Source organism: Ovis aries, chromosome 19, assembly GCF_016772045.2.
Source record: "Ovis aries strain OAR_USU_Benz2616 breed Rambouillet chromosome 19, ARS-UI_Ramb_v3.0, whole genome shotgun sequence".
Classification (NCBI taxonomy): Eukaryota; Metazoa; Chordata; class Mammalia; order Artiodactyla; family Bovidae; genus Ovis; species Ovis aries.
In genome coordinates this window covers 48,775,974-48,793,190 of record NC_056072.1, presented here as the reverse complement: position 1 = coordinate 48,793,190, position 17,217 = coordinate 48,775,974, and the positions used below count along the sequence as shown (strand labels likewise).

Below are 17,217 nucleotides of genomic sequence, written 5' to 3'. Positions count from 1 at the left end.
TACCCGTTTACCCCGTGGTTTCATGACCACCACCATCCCACCCTCAGTTTGAGAAGCAGGGCTATAGAACTGTCACTCAGCTGGTCATTAAATGGAGTGAGATTGCCAAGGCCAGGCCTACATGGGGTTTTCCAGAATCTAGGGTGCAGCTGGTTTAAATGCCAGTTCCCAGACCAGCCATAGAGCCGTGTGGAGCTGGGAGCCCATATTTATAATAAACCCTCTGGTGATTCTTCTTTTTTTTTGGCCACACCCATGGGCATGTGGGATCTTAGTTCGCTGACCGGGCATCAAACCCATGCCCCATGTATTGGAAGCATGGAGTCTTAACCACAGAACTGCCAGGGAATTCCTCCCCTCTGGTGAATCTGATGTAGTGGTCTGGGGAACTGATAAACTCTGGGCACCAGGAGGGCCTGGATAGCCTGCCCCTGCCTTTTGAGGAGCCATTTCCGCTGGCCCCACCCCAGGCATCCCTTATGCCTCCATACCCCTCACTCCTTATATGCTGGAGTTTTCTCATCTATCTCCCCCTAGGCTATGACTCCGTGACAGTGACAACCACTGCTAATGGTTAACCTCCTGCTAATCACAGGAGGGTCCTGGGCATTCAGCCCTGGCTTGGCACAAGGAATAGTCGCCGAAATTTTTGGACAATTCACTCCCTGGAACCACTGGGCCTGAGGAACACTAGGAAATCCCTCCCAGGGGTCCCTGTGATGCTGGGGCTCAGAGAAGGGCTTGCTATAGAGGCGGGAGCAGACAGTTCTATTCCACAAGCATCTGTGGAATGCCAGCTGCATGCCCCACTCTGTTCCGTGGTCCCTGGGCATTATGGAGGGTCAGGTATATAGCTGCCCCTGCACCCCCTCAGTGGGGATGGCAGGAGATGAACTAGCCTCTGCTCCAGGGGAATCAGACAGGGAAACGGCCACCAAGCAGGCTGAGCCCTCTGAATGTCCTTTTAGGGGTGTTGGCCCAGCACTGAGCGTGTCCCTCTGTCGGCAGGATAGGGAGAAGGCGTCCAGAAAAAGGCAGGGGTGGGGACCTGAAGGCCAAGCAGGATGAGGGTCCAAGTGCTTCTAGATGGAGGGTCCCGTCAGTTCATCCAGGCCCCTCTCGAGAGCACATGGAATGGAGGAAGTGTGTGACTGTGTGCACCCCCCTGCGCCTCTGAGTTCTTGCATGGGACTGTGTGTCTGCTGCACTTCCTGCATGCTTACGGGATAACTTTGATGTGTCTACCTGTTTGTCTTGGTTTGGGTTCTTCCAGAAGCTGAGAAAGGATTACGGCTAATTCGTGTGTTTGAGAGAACACCAGTAGGGAGTGTGAGCGTGAGACAGAGGAGGGAGAACCATGAAGGGTATTATTAAGCAAGTTACCACCTTGGGCAACTGGAGCCTGATGTCGCTAGAGAGCCCGGACCCAGTACAGGACATTCCTCAGGGTCACCTCACCTGGGGTGAGGGCCTAGCCACCCACACTTCAGAGCCTGGCACCTTCAGTCACTTATACATCAGGCCTAGGGGTTTCTGGGACACAGAAGGCCCTCTGCAGGGGTCTCTGGCAGTAAGAGCTCAGGTTTGTGTACCCCAAACGGTAAGTGGGAGGGAGCAGGCAGAGTGCCAACCACAGCTGTTACCTCGCGTGCTGATGTACCAGCGTACAAGCTGATGCCCCGTTACATCACATGGACACATGGACTCCAGCGACCCCTCCTTGTGCAAACCTCTGCTGGACCAACAGAAGGTCATCACAACATCAAACGAGCTCTGGCCTTGCCCTCCTCCCCTTCCCTGAACAGGCTGGCTCAGGATTTGACAAATCATGCTGGGCCTCCAACTTTGGCTGAACAGACCTGGACCCGCTTTGGGCAGTGGCAGCTTCCACCCTTGGGCCAGGGTAGAGGCTGGGGGTCAAAGCGGGCTGTGGGCAGGGAGATGGGGGAGGCCCTCTGCAGAGAAGGCAACTGGGGCCTCCTCTGTCTGAACCTCACAGTCCACAGGAGCCTGGACAGTGGTCTCAAATGCCACTTTGGGGGCAATGGGGCATGTTGGAAGCTTGGGGTGCCAGGGAGGGGGTATGGTCGGGGCTCCCCTACAGAGGGTCCATCCTGAGCAGGGCTGGAAGGGGAGAGGTCTGGGGACAGAGTCCTGGTATGGAGATGTGGGAGCAACAGGAAGGAGGGGTACAACTACAGGGAGATGATGACTGCACAGAAACGCACGGGAGCATGGGGGTCCAGGCTGTGGGGGTACCAGAACTCCCATGCGGACAGCTGACAGCAGAACTAAGGACCGAGGCCATGCAGGGTCTGGGGGATGGTGAGGGGCACCCCCGAAGCCTGCTGGGGAAGGGAAGGAAGGAGGTCAGACGGGAGCTTGGGGAAGCCAGGACATGGAAGAGTTTTAGGAGCTAGTGAAAAACACTGGAGACCCCCAACAGGGAGGGGATGGGATCTCCCCTGAGGCTGCGGGGAGTGGGATGCTGTAGTGGGTCAAGGAATGGAGCCAAAGGAGGTCCAATGGGGAGAGGCTGAGCTCACAGGCTTGGAGTTGTGCAGATCTGGCTCCAATCCCAGGTGTTACACTGACTTGGTGTGTACGGGTAGGTGACAGCTTAACATCTCTGAATCTTATTTCCTCCTGTACAATAGAGATCCTAACAGAAAATAAATGTATTACTTTCCTAGGATTGTTGTAACAAGACACCACAAACCCAGTGGCTAAAAACAAGGGAAATTTATTCTCTCCTGCTTTTGGAGGTTAGAAGTCAGAAATCGAGGTGCTGGCAGGGCCATGCTCCTCCCAAAGCTTCTGGGGAAGGACGCCCGCCTTGTTTCTGCCTCAGGAGTTTCTCAGCTCTTGTGGAGCACAACTCCAATCTCCACCTCCTTCCTCACATGCCTTCCTCTCTATGCGCCTCTGGCCTTCTTATAAAGGACACCAGTAGTAGCATTAGAGCACGCTCTCATCCAGTAGGACCTCATTTTAACTTCATTATGTTTTCAACAACCCTGAAAGTGAAAGTTGCTCAGTCGTGTCTGACTCTTTGTGACCCCATGGGCTATGTAGTCCATGGAATTCTCCAGGCCAGAATACTGGAGTGGGTAGCCATTCCCTTCTCCAGGGGATCTTCCCACCCCAGGGATCGAACCCAGGTCTCCCGCATTGCAGATGGATGCTTTACCAGCTGAGCCACCAGGGAAACCCAAGAATACTGGAGCGAGCAGCCTATCCTTTCTCCAGTGGATCTTCCAGACGCAGGAGTTGAACCGGGGCCTCCTGCATTGCAGGCGGACTCTTTACCGGCTGAGCTTCCAGGGAAGCCTATTTTCTAGCAAAGTTCCATTCACAGGTCTATGGCGCGTTATGACTTCAACATACCTTTGGGGGGACACAACCCTATGGCATCGGGCTGCAGGAGGATGAAACCACAGGCTTGGCGTACAGTAAGCTCCCTGAAAAAAATTTCCATTTGTAAAATGAATAATTCATGGTGAGGAAATGTACAGCATGGTGACCATAGGTAATAATACTATATCCTGCATATTTGAACATAGCTAGGAGAGTAGATCTGGAAAGTTCTCATCACAAGGAAAACAATTTTTATGTAACCGTGTATCACGGTGATGGATGTTAACCGACTCACTGAGGTGATTGTTTCGCAATACATACAAATATTGAATCATTACACTGTACACCTGACATTAATTTGATGTTTTGTCAATTAAAAAGGGGGAGAGGCAGGCAGGGGTGGGGGTCGGGGGTGCAGGAACGCAGACTGCAGACTTTGCTGCACGTGCACACGTGTGCGTATGGACAGACACAGGTACGTGGGAAGCGGGACACTGCTCACAGTTACACCCGGGAGAGCTCAGCCTGCAGTCCATCTGCCAGGCACAGCCACTCAGCAAGCCTCAGGGCCTGATGCGCTCCCTGAGCAGGAGGACCCTAAAGTCAAAGCCTTGCTTGTGAGGGACTTCCCTGGTGGTCCGGTGCTGAAGACTGTGCTTCACTGCAGGCGGCACGGGTTCCATCCCCGGTCACGGAACTAAGATCCCAAACGCTGTGCAGTGCAGCCAGAAACAATGATAAATATAAAGTAATAAATTTAAAAAGCCTTGCTTGTCAGAGGATTCCTTGAGAGCCCCGAGCAAGGCCACCACTGACATCATGAGCAATTTCAGGGACTATCCCGACACCCAAGGCTGCTTCAACCTACAGCCTTGACATGCTGGGGGAGGGCTACAGCTGCTTCGGGAAGGAGGCAGGACACAATCAGACAGGCCCCAGGGAAGCCGGTGCAGATTCCGGGCGGCCACCCCACAGACCCCACAGAGGACTAGATCAGAGGGGCTCTGCCCCCCCAGCCCCTCCCCATCAGTCACCCGCACTCGCAGTCAGGCCGGGCTAACTCCTCTTCTGCCGGCTGGCAGGCCAGACCCAGCACAGGGTGTGTCAGGGGGAAAACAAGCCTGGCCCCAGCTCCCCAGAACCTTCTGGTTTCTGCCACAGGACACCCTCCGACCTCACCCACATCACTGTGCACTACAGGTGAGCGGAGTTTATCCACACTGCCATGACCTCTGGGGAGATACGTCAGGATGCCGAGTGCTCCAAGGAGAGGACACAGGTCAGTGCAGATAAGGAACGTGTTGCTGGTGACAGAGCCTGACTGCCCTCAGGGCCACTTTCCACTGCCCTGGCCGGGGCACCTGTCCTCTCCTCCCCACCCCCTCCCAGGGCAGCAGAGCTGGCATCGGACCAGGGAGTCCCCCTGGGGCCCTCCTGTGTGGGGGCTCCAGGTGCTCAGGCCTGGCTGACAGAGGAGTTCTAGCCCTGCTGGCCCCTCCAGCTCTGTTCCTCCCCTTCCGACCCTCCCCTTCCCCAGCACCACGTTTGGTGCTGGGAATGGAGCCAAGAACACAACAGCATGGCCTTGGCCTCCAGGCATGGATGCAGACGGCCGCAGGTGCTGTTGCAGTCCTGGCAGGCCTCGGGGTACAAGCATGGGGCTGCAGGAGTGAGAAGGAAGGGATGGCGGCGAGGGCCGGTCCCCACCAAGATCTGAGGAAGGAGCGTTTCAGGGCAGAAGGGGCAGCAACACAAAGCCCCAAGGTAGGGATTTGCTGGGTGGGCTTAAGGGACAGAATAACTAGCTGGGGGGTCATCTAGTGGGTGGGCCTTGCAGACGGTGAGGACGTGCCTTCCACTGAGCTGGGGGGAGCTCTGAGCAGAGGCGCAACCCCAGGCAAGTTTTGCTTTGAAAAGCTCCCTCTGCCTCCTCTGAGGTCTGTGGTTTTCCACGTGTAGCCCCAGCAACACCTGAGAACTGGCAGAAATGCAGACTCTAGGGTGCGCACCTGAATCCACAACCCCGCGGTGGGTGCAGCAGGCTCCAGGGATTGCTGGTGTTGCCAAGCAGTCTTGCTCAGGTGCCCCCAGCCCACCTGAGGCCCTGAGAAGGCAGTGTGGATGGGCAACGAGACCCACGCTATGGCCTCCCCACCCATCCCACTCCATTCCCAAGAGCTCTGGCAGCACACGGCTCTTCCAAAACCTACAAACAAGAAACCAGTTCACCTTTGTTCAGCCCGGCTGAATTATATAATACACATACCTAACCTATGTGACCACAGGACATTTTTCCAGAGAACATCTGTTCAACAGCCCGAACACTGACCAGTACCACCTCTGTGGCGTCCTTTGATGTATCCTCTCTGGACTCCTGCCAGTGCCTAATAATACCCACACACTCTGGAAAGCGCACGAATGTCCCAAGATGACCCCGACTGGACTCGGGTGATTTACAAACCCACTGTCCTTTCCCAAGCTCCCAAGGGGGCGCTTACTGACCTCACAGCCCTGACCTCACCAGAAATGCAGGTAGGGGAACAGTGATGTCGCATTCCGGGGAGCTAGTGGGCACTCGGCGGGGGCAAAGCAGCAGTGCGCAACCCTGTGGCACCACACCGCCTGGCCGCGTGTGCGACAGTGCACACCACGCTACAACCGTGGCGCACAGCGGCCCGTCCCTGCTTGTCTGCCTGTAGCAAATGTGACTCTGCAGCTACACGTGGCTGCTAGTCTGAGTGTGCCGGCCCATGACTACAGTGGCTGGGCATGTGGCTGTGCACCAGGGGGTGTTAGTGACTCTGGCACCTGTGGGTCCTGGGCCAAGTGTGCATTTGAGAGACATCCTGTGTGTACACCTGAGAATGACCACCAGGCTGCTCTGGCCTGGAGAATTCCCAAACCTAAACTGTGACTTCAGAGCTGCCAGCAGCTTCCTGTCTGCTAAGACATGAGCAGGCTGTGGAAAAACTACTTTCTAAATGTAGTTACCCAGACATAATGTAGGAGCCCTCCCACGCAGAGCCATGGTTACCTGATGTGCTGGCCAGAGGCAGCGGGACAAGGGCCAGGAGAAAGGCTCGGGGCCTGGGATGGGGAGACGCGCCACCTGCCCTGTGCCCATCTGTCCTGCAGCTCCCTACCCTGCCCAGCTCCACGGGGCCTCAGCTGGTTTCCTAAGCCCTCTCATGGTCTACAGACCAGGATCAGAGACGGCCAGCCCAGGGTGAGCACAGAGGATGGCACGGACCCCAGGGAGGGGCCTGTGACCCATGTGTGGACAAAAAGGGGTGCGACGGCAGGGTGCCTGCAGATCTCCCCAGGGGCAGACTCGCACAAATGCCTGAGCGACCGGGTGCCTAGTAATGACCTTGTTCAGATTCTCCTGCCCAGCCATCAGCTTCCCACTTTTCACGTTTGCCTCTTTGGTGACACAACCTGCCCACAAACTCCCCCCAGCTCTGGGGCCTGAGAACTCACCATACTCACAGAGCTCACAGAGAAGATCTGCCTGTTTACCCACTCCATTCATTCGTTCACTCATCCATTCATTCATCAAATGCTCACGGAGGACCTCCTCTGAGCCAACAGCTCTGCTGAGCCCCTCTAGCCCCCCTAGACCGCCCAAGTCAAAGCAATGAAGGCAAAGTCCCAACGGACCCTGATGTAGGGGCTCAGAAAAGAGGAACTCGGGCTGGGTGGGATGGTGGCCGTTAGCTGAAGGGAAGCGCTAAGCTGGTGTCACAACCAGGCCTCAGCATCAAGTCAGATGGGATCTGCAGGTTGGGTAGATGTTAAGACTGCCCTCCTCCGACCCCAGAATCCCCTGCCTGGGGATCTGGCACTTCATGCTGCCTGAACACCAGGGTGTGTCTCACCTAGGATTGATCCCAAGGCTTCACAGCTGTTTCCTAACCCCAGGCCCCATGGGAAGAGGTCCTCCTCTCAGCCAGCTCTGGAGACCCTCTCAGTTGGGGCCTGGATGGCCTCTGCTGCCCCCCACGCCACATCCCACCAGCAACCCCACCTCTATGACTTCAGCGAGGGCTTAGAGGCCTTCAAGCTCCTCCCCATCCACCTTCCTCAGGGTCCTCAAAGCCTTAAAGAGTCCAAGGCCATCTTCTGAGCACTGCCCACTAGCCCCAACTTCTCATCCATGCCTTCTCATTCACATTTTACTATAATAACAGTAATATGATGAGACGTATCCAACACCTCCTCGGCACCTGACACAACAGGTGATATTTTCACCAACAGGTGATATTTCAATCAACAGGTGATTGCCCATATAATGATGGGAAGAGTCGACTCTCTGGAAAAGACCCTGATGCTGGGAAAGACTGAAGGCAGGAGGAGAAGCGGGTGACACAGAATGAGATGGTTGGATGGCATCACCGATCCGATGGACAGGAGTTTGAGCAAGCTCCAGGAGATAGTGAAGGACAGGGAAGCCCAGCACGCTGCCGTCCTTCGGGTCGCAAATGGTCGGACACGGCTTAGCAACTGAACAACAACACTATCGTGAAGCGCAGTGACTAGAGCCTGAGACAACCAAGGTCATGGACCCCCAGTCGGGCCTGCTCCACCCCAGCCATCACCTGGCCGGCTCTTCCCATTCCTCACGACTTACACGGAATGTCCCATCCTCATGAGGCTTTTCCAAATCCCCAGATAAAGCAGCCCCTGTTCTGGCCACTCAGACCACCTGTGTGAGCTCTCACTCTCATTTAATCATGTGTTTGGATGGGCTTGTGTTTACATCTGTCTCCCCTGCTAGACTGTCTGCTCCATGAGAGCTGGGCTGCTTCCCTGGAACCTAGCTCAATGCCCAGTAAACAATAGGTACACAATAAGTATTTACTGAATAAGTAAACCTATATATCTATTTCCTGAAAACTACCTCGTTCCATCAAGCATCTGAGGTTGTTTATAACAGGGCATACAATTCTATATGAGAGAAAAAGCAAAGTTGGAATCAAAGATTTTGACCTTCTTTATGGGAAATAGATGGGGAAACAGTGGAAACAGTGTCAGACTTTATTTTGGGGGGCTCCAAAATCACTGCAGATGGTGACTGCAGCCATGAAATTAAAAGATGCTTACTCCTTGGAAGAAAAGTTATGACCAACCTAGATAGCATATTCAAAAGCAGAGACATAACTTTGCCGATTAAGGTCCATCTAGTCAAGGCTATGGTTTTTTCCTGTGGTCATGTATGGATGTGAGAGTTGGACTGTAAAGAAGGCTGAGCGCTGAAGAATTGATGCTTTTGAAGTGTGGTGTTGGAGAAGACTCTTGAGAGTCCCTTGGACTGCAAGGAGATCCAACCAGTCCATTCTGAAGGAGATCAACCCTGGGATTTCTTTGGAAGGAATGATGCTAAAGCTGAAACTCCAGTACTCTGGCCACCTCATGCGAAAAGTTGACTCATTGGAAAAGACTCTGATGTTGGGAGGGATTGGAGGCAGGAGGAGAAGGGGACAACAGAGGATGAGACGGCTGGATGGCATTGCTGACTTGATGGACATGAGTCTGAGTGAACTCCAGGAGTTGGTGATGGACAGGGAGGCCTGGCATGCTGTGATTCATGGGGTTGCAAAGAGTCGGACACGACTGAGCGACTGAACTGAACTGAACTGATAGACAATAAATGCTGGAGAGGGTGTGGAGAAAAGGGAACCATCCTACACTATTAGTAGGAATGTAAATTGGTATACCCACTATGGGGAACAGTACAGAGCCTCCTTAAAAAATGAAACATAGAGCTACCATTTGACCTAACAATCCCACTCCTGGGCATATATCCAGAGAAAACTATAAAATACATGCACCCTAATGTTCATTGCAGTACTATTTACAGTAGCCAAAATGTGGAAGCAACCTAAACGTCCATCAACAGATGAATGGAAATAAAATGTGGTACATATCTAAGTGTATACTACATACATATATGTGGTACAATGGGATATTTCTCTGCCATAAAAAATGGAGCGATGCCATTTGCAGCAGCATAGATGGACCTACAGATGATCATACTAAGTGAAAAAGACAAATATCATATGATAACACTTTAATGTGAAATCTAAAAAAAAAAAATCAATACAAATAAACTAATTCACAAAACAGAAACAGACTGCTAGACTCAGAAAAAGAACATATGAGGGCTTCCCTGGAGGCTCAGTGGTAAAGAACCCGCTGCTGACGCAGGGGACACGGGCTCAGTCCCTGGTCTGGGAAGATCTCACATGCTGCAGAGCAAATTAGCCCAAGGGCCACAAGCATTGAGCCTGCGCTCCAGAGCCCAGGAACCACCACCACCGACACTCACACAACTTAGAGCCTATTTCTGCAACAGAGAAGCCACTACAATGAGAAGTCTGCGTGTCACAACTAAAGAAAGCCCAGGCACAGCAATGAAGGTCCAGCACAGCCAAAAATAAATAAGTAAATAAAATCATAAAAAAAACAGAAAGAAAGAAAACAAACTTATGGTTACCAAAGAGGAAAGTGGAGGAGGGATAAGTTAGAGGGTTGGGATTAACATATACACATTAATATAATAATTCATATAATAACCAACAAGGACCTGATGTAGAATGCAGGGAACTCTATTCAACACTCCGTAATAAGTTACATGAGAAAAGAATCTGAAAAAGAATAATACATATATATGTATAACTCACTCACTTTGCTTACACCTAAAACTAACACAGCATTGTAAATCAACTAGTGATTTCATTTCTAAATATCCAACAGACGCCCTCACCCTATATGAGGATGTCTGAAAGTGCAACCTACTGAAAACCACCAAAGGATTGGTAAGGGCTATGTGGGTAAACGATGAGCAACAGTGCGGTGGAGTATTATCACACAGTTGTGGAAAAGGATGGGCACTCCCTGATCACTGACAGGGCTCTCTCCAAGCTATTAGTGTTAAGTACAAAGAGCAAAAAGGACTATGTTCCGTAAGTGCAGCACTGGACACGTAGTAGACGATCAACGGATAATGTGAATAAATGAGTGGAATCTTTCTGGAAGGACCCAAGAGAACCTAGGAGCAGTGGCAGTGTCTGCGGAAAGACCCGGGTGAGGGGAATTTTCCTTGTTTACCCTGAACCATGCTATTTGCATTTTCGGCATATGCAAATATTATCTATTCAAATAAATAGGGTTTTGCTATTAAAAAAAAAAAAGACAAGAATTCAGAGTGCTCACGTCAAAATATGGATATGAGGCTTTTCTTGAAAAAATGGGAAGAAGGCCTGGCCACAGAGGGCTGTGTTCTTGAGAATGACAACAGCTGTAGCTGAGATGGAGCTGTCCCTAAGCCCAGGGGGGACAGGGCCCATACTGCCCCACCCCATCAGGTCCCTGTGGGGCTCTGTGCTGCTAACCCAGGTCCATGCTGCAAAGAGGTGAGCGGAGGTCTGCAGAGTATGGAGTGGGGCAGAGAAGTCTTCCCCAAGGTGAAGGGGTGGGTATTTAGCCATCACCCCTGGTTGATTTCACTGGTAACGACTCTAAAAGCCACAGCAGGGCCACCACAGTTCAAAGGCTGGTGATGGCTGACATGTCACAAGACTGCTAGTCTTGCACAAGAATCAGTTAACTCAGTACCAGACAGGCCCCAACAATGCCTCTGGTCTCACCCCCAACTGGGACTTGAGGGCTCTAATTAAACCCAAAGGGAACCCCAGGAGAGAGGGAGTCACCGGAGGCCCCTTGGGTACCTTGATTGAGGATCATGGCAAGGAGATGGGTGACAAGACAAGGACACATTGAGAGAGCTGGGAAGACAGGCCTCGCTCGACTCCTGACTCCAGCTCTGAAACTCTAGACAAGTCACCTCTCCACACCTCGATTCCCTTGTTCGTAGCTCACACTGTATGCTGTTTCCAGGTGGGGGTGGTGTTTCAGGGAGTCCTCCTGTCACCCTTGGAGAACCACTAAGAAACATAGCATAGATGGAGAGGGAGAGAAAGAGAGGTTTATTTCATTTTAAGGAACTGGCTCACATGACTGTGAGGGCTGGCAAAACTGAAATCTGGAGGGCAGGCCAGGAGGCTGGAAACTCAGGCAGAATTTCTATATGACTGCTTGCAACAAAAGTCCAGCTCCAGGAAACCTCAGGTTTTCCTCTCAAAGCCTTCAGCTGACTGCGTTAGGCCCAGTCACGTTACTGTGGACAACCTCCCTTACTTACAGTCAGCCTATTGCAGACGTTAATCATATGTACAAAGTACGTCACAGCCACGTCTAGATAGGTGTTTAAACAAACAAGCAATATCACCTAGCCGGGCTGATACATAACATTTAATCACCATGTAATGTATTACTTCCTTCTGTGCACGAGGAAGCTGAATCTCAGAGAGGCTGTGAGGGTTGGAGCTGGGGGTTGATCACAAACAAGAGTCTGCCTTCGCTCTGAGAATGGGGCTGCGGATGGCTACTCCACGTCTGAGAATTAGATAGGAAAAGGCGCAGAACTGCCTGGGACCAGAATTCAGTAGGGCGGTGGTTGGTCTTAGGGAATCACTGTTAGTCCTGAGAAAGGATGGATGGAATGGTGCGGGAACAGGGAGAAGAGGCAGAGAGGAGTATTGCTTCTCCCCATCAGAGATGGGCTCTAGAGTCGAGGGCAGAGAACCTACAGCCTCCAGGGTCCTCAAGGAGCAAGGAGAGCAGGGCAGAAGGCAGCCTCCAGCAGGCCGAAAGTCCCAGTGCCAGGCAGCCAAGTCCAGAGCCTCTGACCCAAGTGCGGGGGACGGAGAAGGAGTACAGTGTTGCCGGTGTGTGGGGTCAGAATGAAGTCTCGCCTCCTGAGCCTGTGGCTGGCTGCCCAGAGGTTTCTGGAAGTGGATGATTTCCTCTAAGGGTCAGGCTGGGCCGTCTCCTTGGCTGGGCACTCCCATCTGCCCAACCAAAGTGGACCAACACCCAGAAGTAGAGAAAGGCTTCCACGGAGAGCTAAAACCCTTAGACATAGTCCCAGCCTCGTTCCTCCCAGCTCCTTTAATCTCCCTGGGGTGGGGCACTGGATCAGAGGCCAGCAGGTCAGCCCTGTTCTCCACCTGCTGGCTGTGTGACCTGGGCGAGTTCCTTCACCATCCTGAATTTCTATCCAGTGTATGTGGCTAATCACTGAATGGCCTAGAAGGCTTCCTCGTGGGGACCAGGGCCTACATCTGAGCAGAGCTGCTACTTGCTCATGGTAGTGTCATCCTTCCAGCCTTCTTACTGCCCCAGTCCACCCAACCCCACTGCTCTCAGCCTTGCTCACTCACTCTCTCCTCATCCCTCCATTGTCCCAGCTTCTCCCGCCTCTGGTCAGAGTGCAGCAAAACAGGCCTTTAAATACCTGCACAGCCAGGGAGAAATGAAGGTCCTTGCCTTGGCTGATAATCACACAGTTGGTAACAGTGGGATTCTGGTAACGGTCGGCTGGGACTCTGACCCCCACCCCACATACTTCCCTTGTCTCCCCCTTGCCTCTAGCCTCCCTTGCCCCCCAATTCCCTCCTCCACACTAGGCTCCTCCAGCCTTCTCTGTGAGGCCCTCAGCCTGGCTGTTCCATCAGAGCAGTATCTCCTTGACACCAGGTCCCAGCTCCCAGGTGGGTCCCCTCCTTCCCGCCATCATCCATCCCTGTGTCCTGTCCACGCTGGTCACAGTCTGTAGCGGTCCCTTTCCTAGGGTGTGTCCTCAGCAGCTCAGGGCAGGGAGAGAGGCTCCTTCGCACTGTGCATCCAGCACTGGCCAAAGGAGGTGGGCTCAGTCAGGTCCCTTCACTCCACCCTATGTCATCACCCCATCACTGCTCCATCACCTCAGCAGGCCTGCTCAGGCCTGACCTGCAGGCCGGGGCTGGGAGCTGAGGACAAGCTCTGGGGAACCACCTCTGGACCAGTCCGATCCTTCTCCTAGCCCCCCACCCCAGACCCTCCTCCAGAGGCTGAGGGCAAAAGAGCCCAGCATGTGGGCTAGAGAGCAGAGAACCATTACATCTGGTTCCCTTTGCAACCCAGACCTCATCTGCTGTGTGGCCCTGAGCAAGTCCTCTCCCCTCTCTGGGTCTTAGTCACCTGGGCTCTAAAATGGGTTAGAGCTACAGACACACACTCAGATGTCTGCAAGGTCAGACAGCTGTCACTGCTTGGACACCACATGTCCTCAGGGTTGGGAAATCCCTGGAGGGAGCGCTGGTGGAAACGTGGAGACAGCAGGTCCTGCCTGGGCCAGCCCAGGGGTTCCAGGCCTGCAGGGTGCTCAAGAGAAGCTAAAAATCCGAGTTTCAATTTAACAATCTCCGGATTGCTACATCTTGCCAACTAACTCACATTTTTAAAAGCACCGTGTAGGTCAAACAGAACTTGTCTGGGCCACAGTTTGTGGGTGCTAGGCTGGAAGGTTAGATTCTGGGCTCCTCTGGGGCTCTCTGGGAAGATAAGTGTTTGCTTTTTGGGACATTTCTTGCTCTCTTTCAACAAGAGTGCGGGGTGTTGTTCCTTGTGGACCACCCTAGACCTGCCTCCTGGAGCATTTGATGGCTTTGCTCCACTGTGGCCCCTTCTCCCCCTAGTCAATAGGAGCCCACCCCCTGTCCCACAGATGGCTTCACGAACCCAGGCCCAGGCCTGCCCCAGGTAAGCCAGAGCCTGGAAGGACCAGAACAAGGCAAGTGGTGGGTGTTTCAGAACCCTCCTGTCCCAGCCAACCCCCAAATTCCTATCATAACTCCTGGGCCTGATGACTATAAACCCTGGAGCTCATGTTTCCAACCCTCCAGAGCAGAGCAGAGCTGTTTCCAGAACCTCTAGCCCTTCTACAAGGCTGGCCCCTCACCCACCATTCTTCATATAGGTACCAACACCCCAATGGGCACTGCGGGCCCAAGGCCACACTGAGCATCAGTAGCACAGGCTGAAGATTTTGCCTGTCTTCAAAACTGTCCCACGTCCACTGGGGTCTCCAGGAAGGCTGGTAAGATTTCTCACCTGGCTGGCAGATGTGGAAACTGAGGCCCAGAGGAAAGCGCGAAGCTTGCTCAAGGTCCCTGGGCTTCGTGATCCCTGCTAAAAATAGCTCCTCGGACACAGGGTGGAAAACGATGAAACGGCCCCTGACGGTGAAGATGACGCAGACAGGGGAGTCGGGGAGGCTGGGTCCTAGCGTCATTCCCAGAATGGAGCCTGACCTTGCCTGAACTATGGAGGCTTGGGCTCCCCTGCTCGGGACCAGGGTGATAAGATGAGTGTTTTACACCACAGCTCTGAGGAGGGAGGCAAGACAGCAGTGAGGGGGAGAAAAGAGAGGGTAGGAAAAAGCAGAGGGAGGGAGAGGAGAGCAAGAAGGCTGAACTCAGGAAAGGGATCTCAACTCTGTCAAAATGGGGCCCGCCCACTGAGACAGAGGGGCACTCTCACTTTACAGATGCAAAAACTGCGGCTTAGGGCATGGGGTAATTTGCCCAAGACTGGAAAATCAAAAAGTAGCACATTCAAGATTAGAGTTCATGGCTTTAGCCTTTGCCCTTCTAACAAGGCCTCAGGGACTTCCATGGGGGTCTAGTGGTTAAAAACCCACCTTCCAGGGCTTCCCTTCCCTGGTGGCTAAGTGGTAAAGAATCTGCCTGCCAATGCAAGAGACGTAGGTTCAATCCCTGGTCTGGGAAGATCCCACATGCCTTGGAGCAACTAAGCCCGTGCGCCACCACCCAGGAGCTGCAACGGCCGAGCCCATGTAGTACAACCTCTGAAACCTGCACGCCCTAGAGCCTGTGCTCTACAACAAGAAAAGCCACTGCAACGAGAAGCCCACGCTCCACAACTAGAGAGGAGACCTTACGCGCTACCACTAGAGAAAGCCCACGCAGCAGTGACGACCCAGCACAGCCAACAAGTAAGTAAGCATCTGCCTTCCAATGCAGAGGACATGGGTTCAACCCCTGGTCGGGGAACTAAGATCCCACATGACACAGGACAACTAAGTCTGCATGCTGCAATGAAGACTTAATGCCATCAAAACTTTTAAAAGTAAATACATAAAGTTCTTTAAAAGAAAAAAAAGCAAGATCTCAATCTGGAAACCACTCGTGCAGCATTTCACAAGATGTGGCCTCAAACTACCCTATCCCCACATGACCAGGAGGGAGGCCTGGTTAAGACACAGATTCCTAGGTCCGATTATTTCCCCATACCGGGAAGCTATGTAGCTCTGTTGTAACCCTTCTCATCTAACTACCTAGCTGCATTCCTGCAGCCCAGCTATTCAAGCTGACTCACACTACCCTCCAGGACAGAGCTGGGTTTTCCCACTCTATGCCTCACCCATCAGTCTTGCAGTCCCACAGACACCCACCCCTCCAGCCAGTACCTTTCTTCTGGAAGCCTTCCTTGTAGCTGGGATTCCCCTATCCTTCAGTGCCTGTTGGAGTAATGGCCTCTTCCTCCATCTGGAATTATTTACAACATTCTATTTCACTTTCTGTGGGAGTCTTCTGTTTCCTAACCTTTCCTTCTATTAAACAGGAAATTCCCAGAGGGCTGGAAACTTGTTGGTTTAAACAATTGGCCTCTGAAATCCATGACTTCACCTGACCCTCTGCCAAACACAAGTGGCAAGGCTGGAGAGCTTTACAAGGAAGAACAGAGCCTTTGAGAGGTTGTGGCCTACCTGAGATAAAACAAGATCGAGCTGAGGTTAGAACCCATGTCCAGCTCTGATATCCTGTTCTTCCAGCTTCTGCTTTGCCTCTGATCACTCAAGCAGCCCCGCGAGGTAGGCAGAATGGGGTTCACGATCCCATTGCTCAGGTAGGGATGGGCAAAGTGCCCAGTGCCATGTTTACTCTGTTCTGGCTGCACTTGAGTCTCATCTTTTCACTTACATTCTCTCCAGCTGTTGGGCACTGCACAGGGCCCCTCAGCAGGATGGGGCAGAGGTGAGCCCTAGATCCCCAGGCAAAGCCCTCATCTTGGACCCCTGAACTGGCCCCAGTGCCACTTCAGACCCTGGTGCCTCCTCTGCAGGTTGACTTCCTTCACCTGTCTGGCAGCTGGCTGGAACTCGGAGAGAGGCAACTGGGAGGTACTGGACCCACTTTGACGACCATCACTCTAGACTTTGTCCCTCTAATTAACACCCACCTGAGGAAGGAGCTACCTGGGCAGCCCTTTCCTCCGGACAAGAGGAGAGCACCCCTGAGCCTGGTGCAGGCCCAGCTCAACCAAGCCCAAGTTAAGCTGGGAAGGGTGTGGAGCAAGGAGGCCACGCTGGCGTTCCTGACAGGGCTGTATCAAGCTGTACCCTACAGGTGTGGTCTGGAAGAGACGCAAAGGAGGTAGGGCCAGTTCAACTCTGGGAGAAAGCCCTGAGTCACTCAGTTGGTGACCAGACCAGGCGGCCAGCAAGGGACTTTGGACAGCCCACAATGGAAAATAAAAATAATCGATATGTGCCAAACCCCAACTACCGGTCAGACCCCATGCTTCCACCGCCGGCCCCCGAGTGTGTAGTGTGTGGGTTCCATCCAGCCCTGTTCCTTGTGCTCCTTCTCTGCATCAGGTTAAGTCCCTTTATCTCAGACCACAAAGTGCGACGGATAGGTCTCCTTGAACTTCTGCTCCTAGAATCCCTCGCTCCAGGTCCCTGGAAATCACCCCCAGGACCCAGGACCACACCATGCTTAAATCAGTCCAGTCTCATCTTCTCCCGGAAGCTTCCTTTGTCCCTCCCTTTCCCCCACTCCCACCCACATAAAAATAAGCCTGGGTGGGTCAGATACTGCTTAAGATCCTGGTCTGGAACTCCTAGTTTCCCCTCTCTCCTCTATTCCCATAGTACCTATTTTTAGAGCCGTA

The 17,217-nt window shown here is 53.0% G+C and overlaps 1 protein-coding gene and 1 long non-coding RNA gene across 4 annotated transcripts in view; one reads left to right on the top strand and one right to left on the bottom strand.

Annotated features, from left to right (window-relative positions):
* Window positions 1-15,879, bottom strand: part of POC1A (POC1 centriolar protein A) — a 99,986-nt gene extending 84,107 nt beyond the window's left edge. For 2 of the 3 annotated variants that reach the window (XM_060402895.1, XM_012099971.4), the window contains exon 1: window positions 15,731-15,879. The gene's annotated coding sequence lies outside the window, so the exon portion shown is untranslated. Of the gene's footprint in view, window positions 1-3,387; window positions 3,462-15,730 lie in introns of all 3 variants that reach the window. The other variant, XM_060402896.1, reaches the window with a different exon arrangement.
* On the top strand, window positions 4,277-8,058 carry LOC121817247 (uncharacterized). Its single transcript, XR_006057070.2, has 2 exons — window positions 4,277-4,636; window positions 7,634-8,058. It is a non-coding gene; the product is annotated as an uncharacterized LOC121817247 (long non-coding RNA).
* Window positions 15,880-17,217: the final 1,338 nt, after the last annotated feature.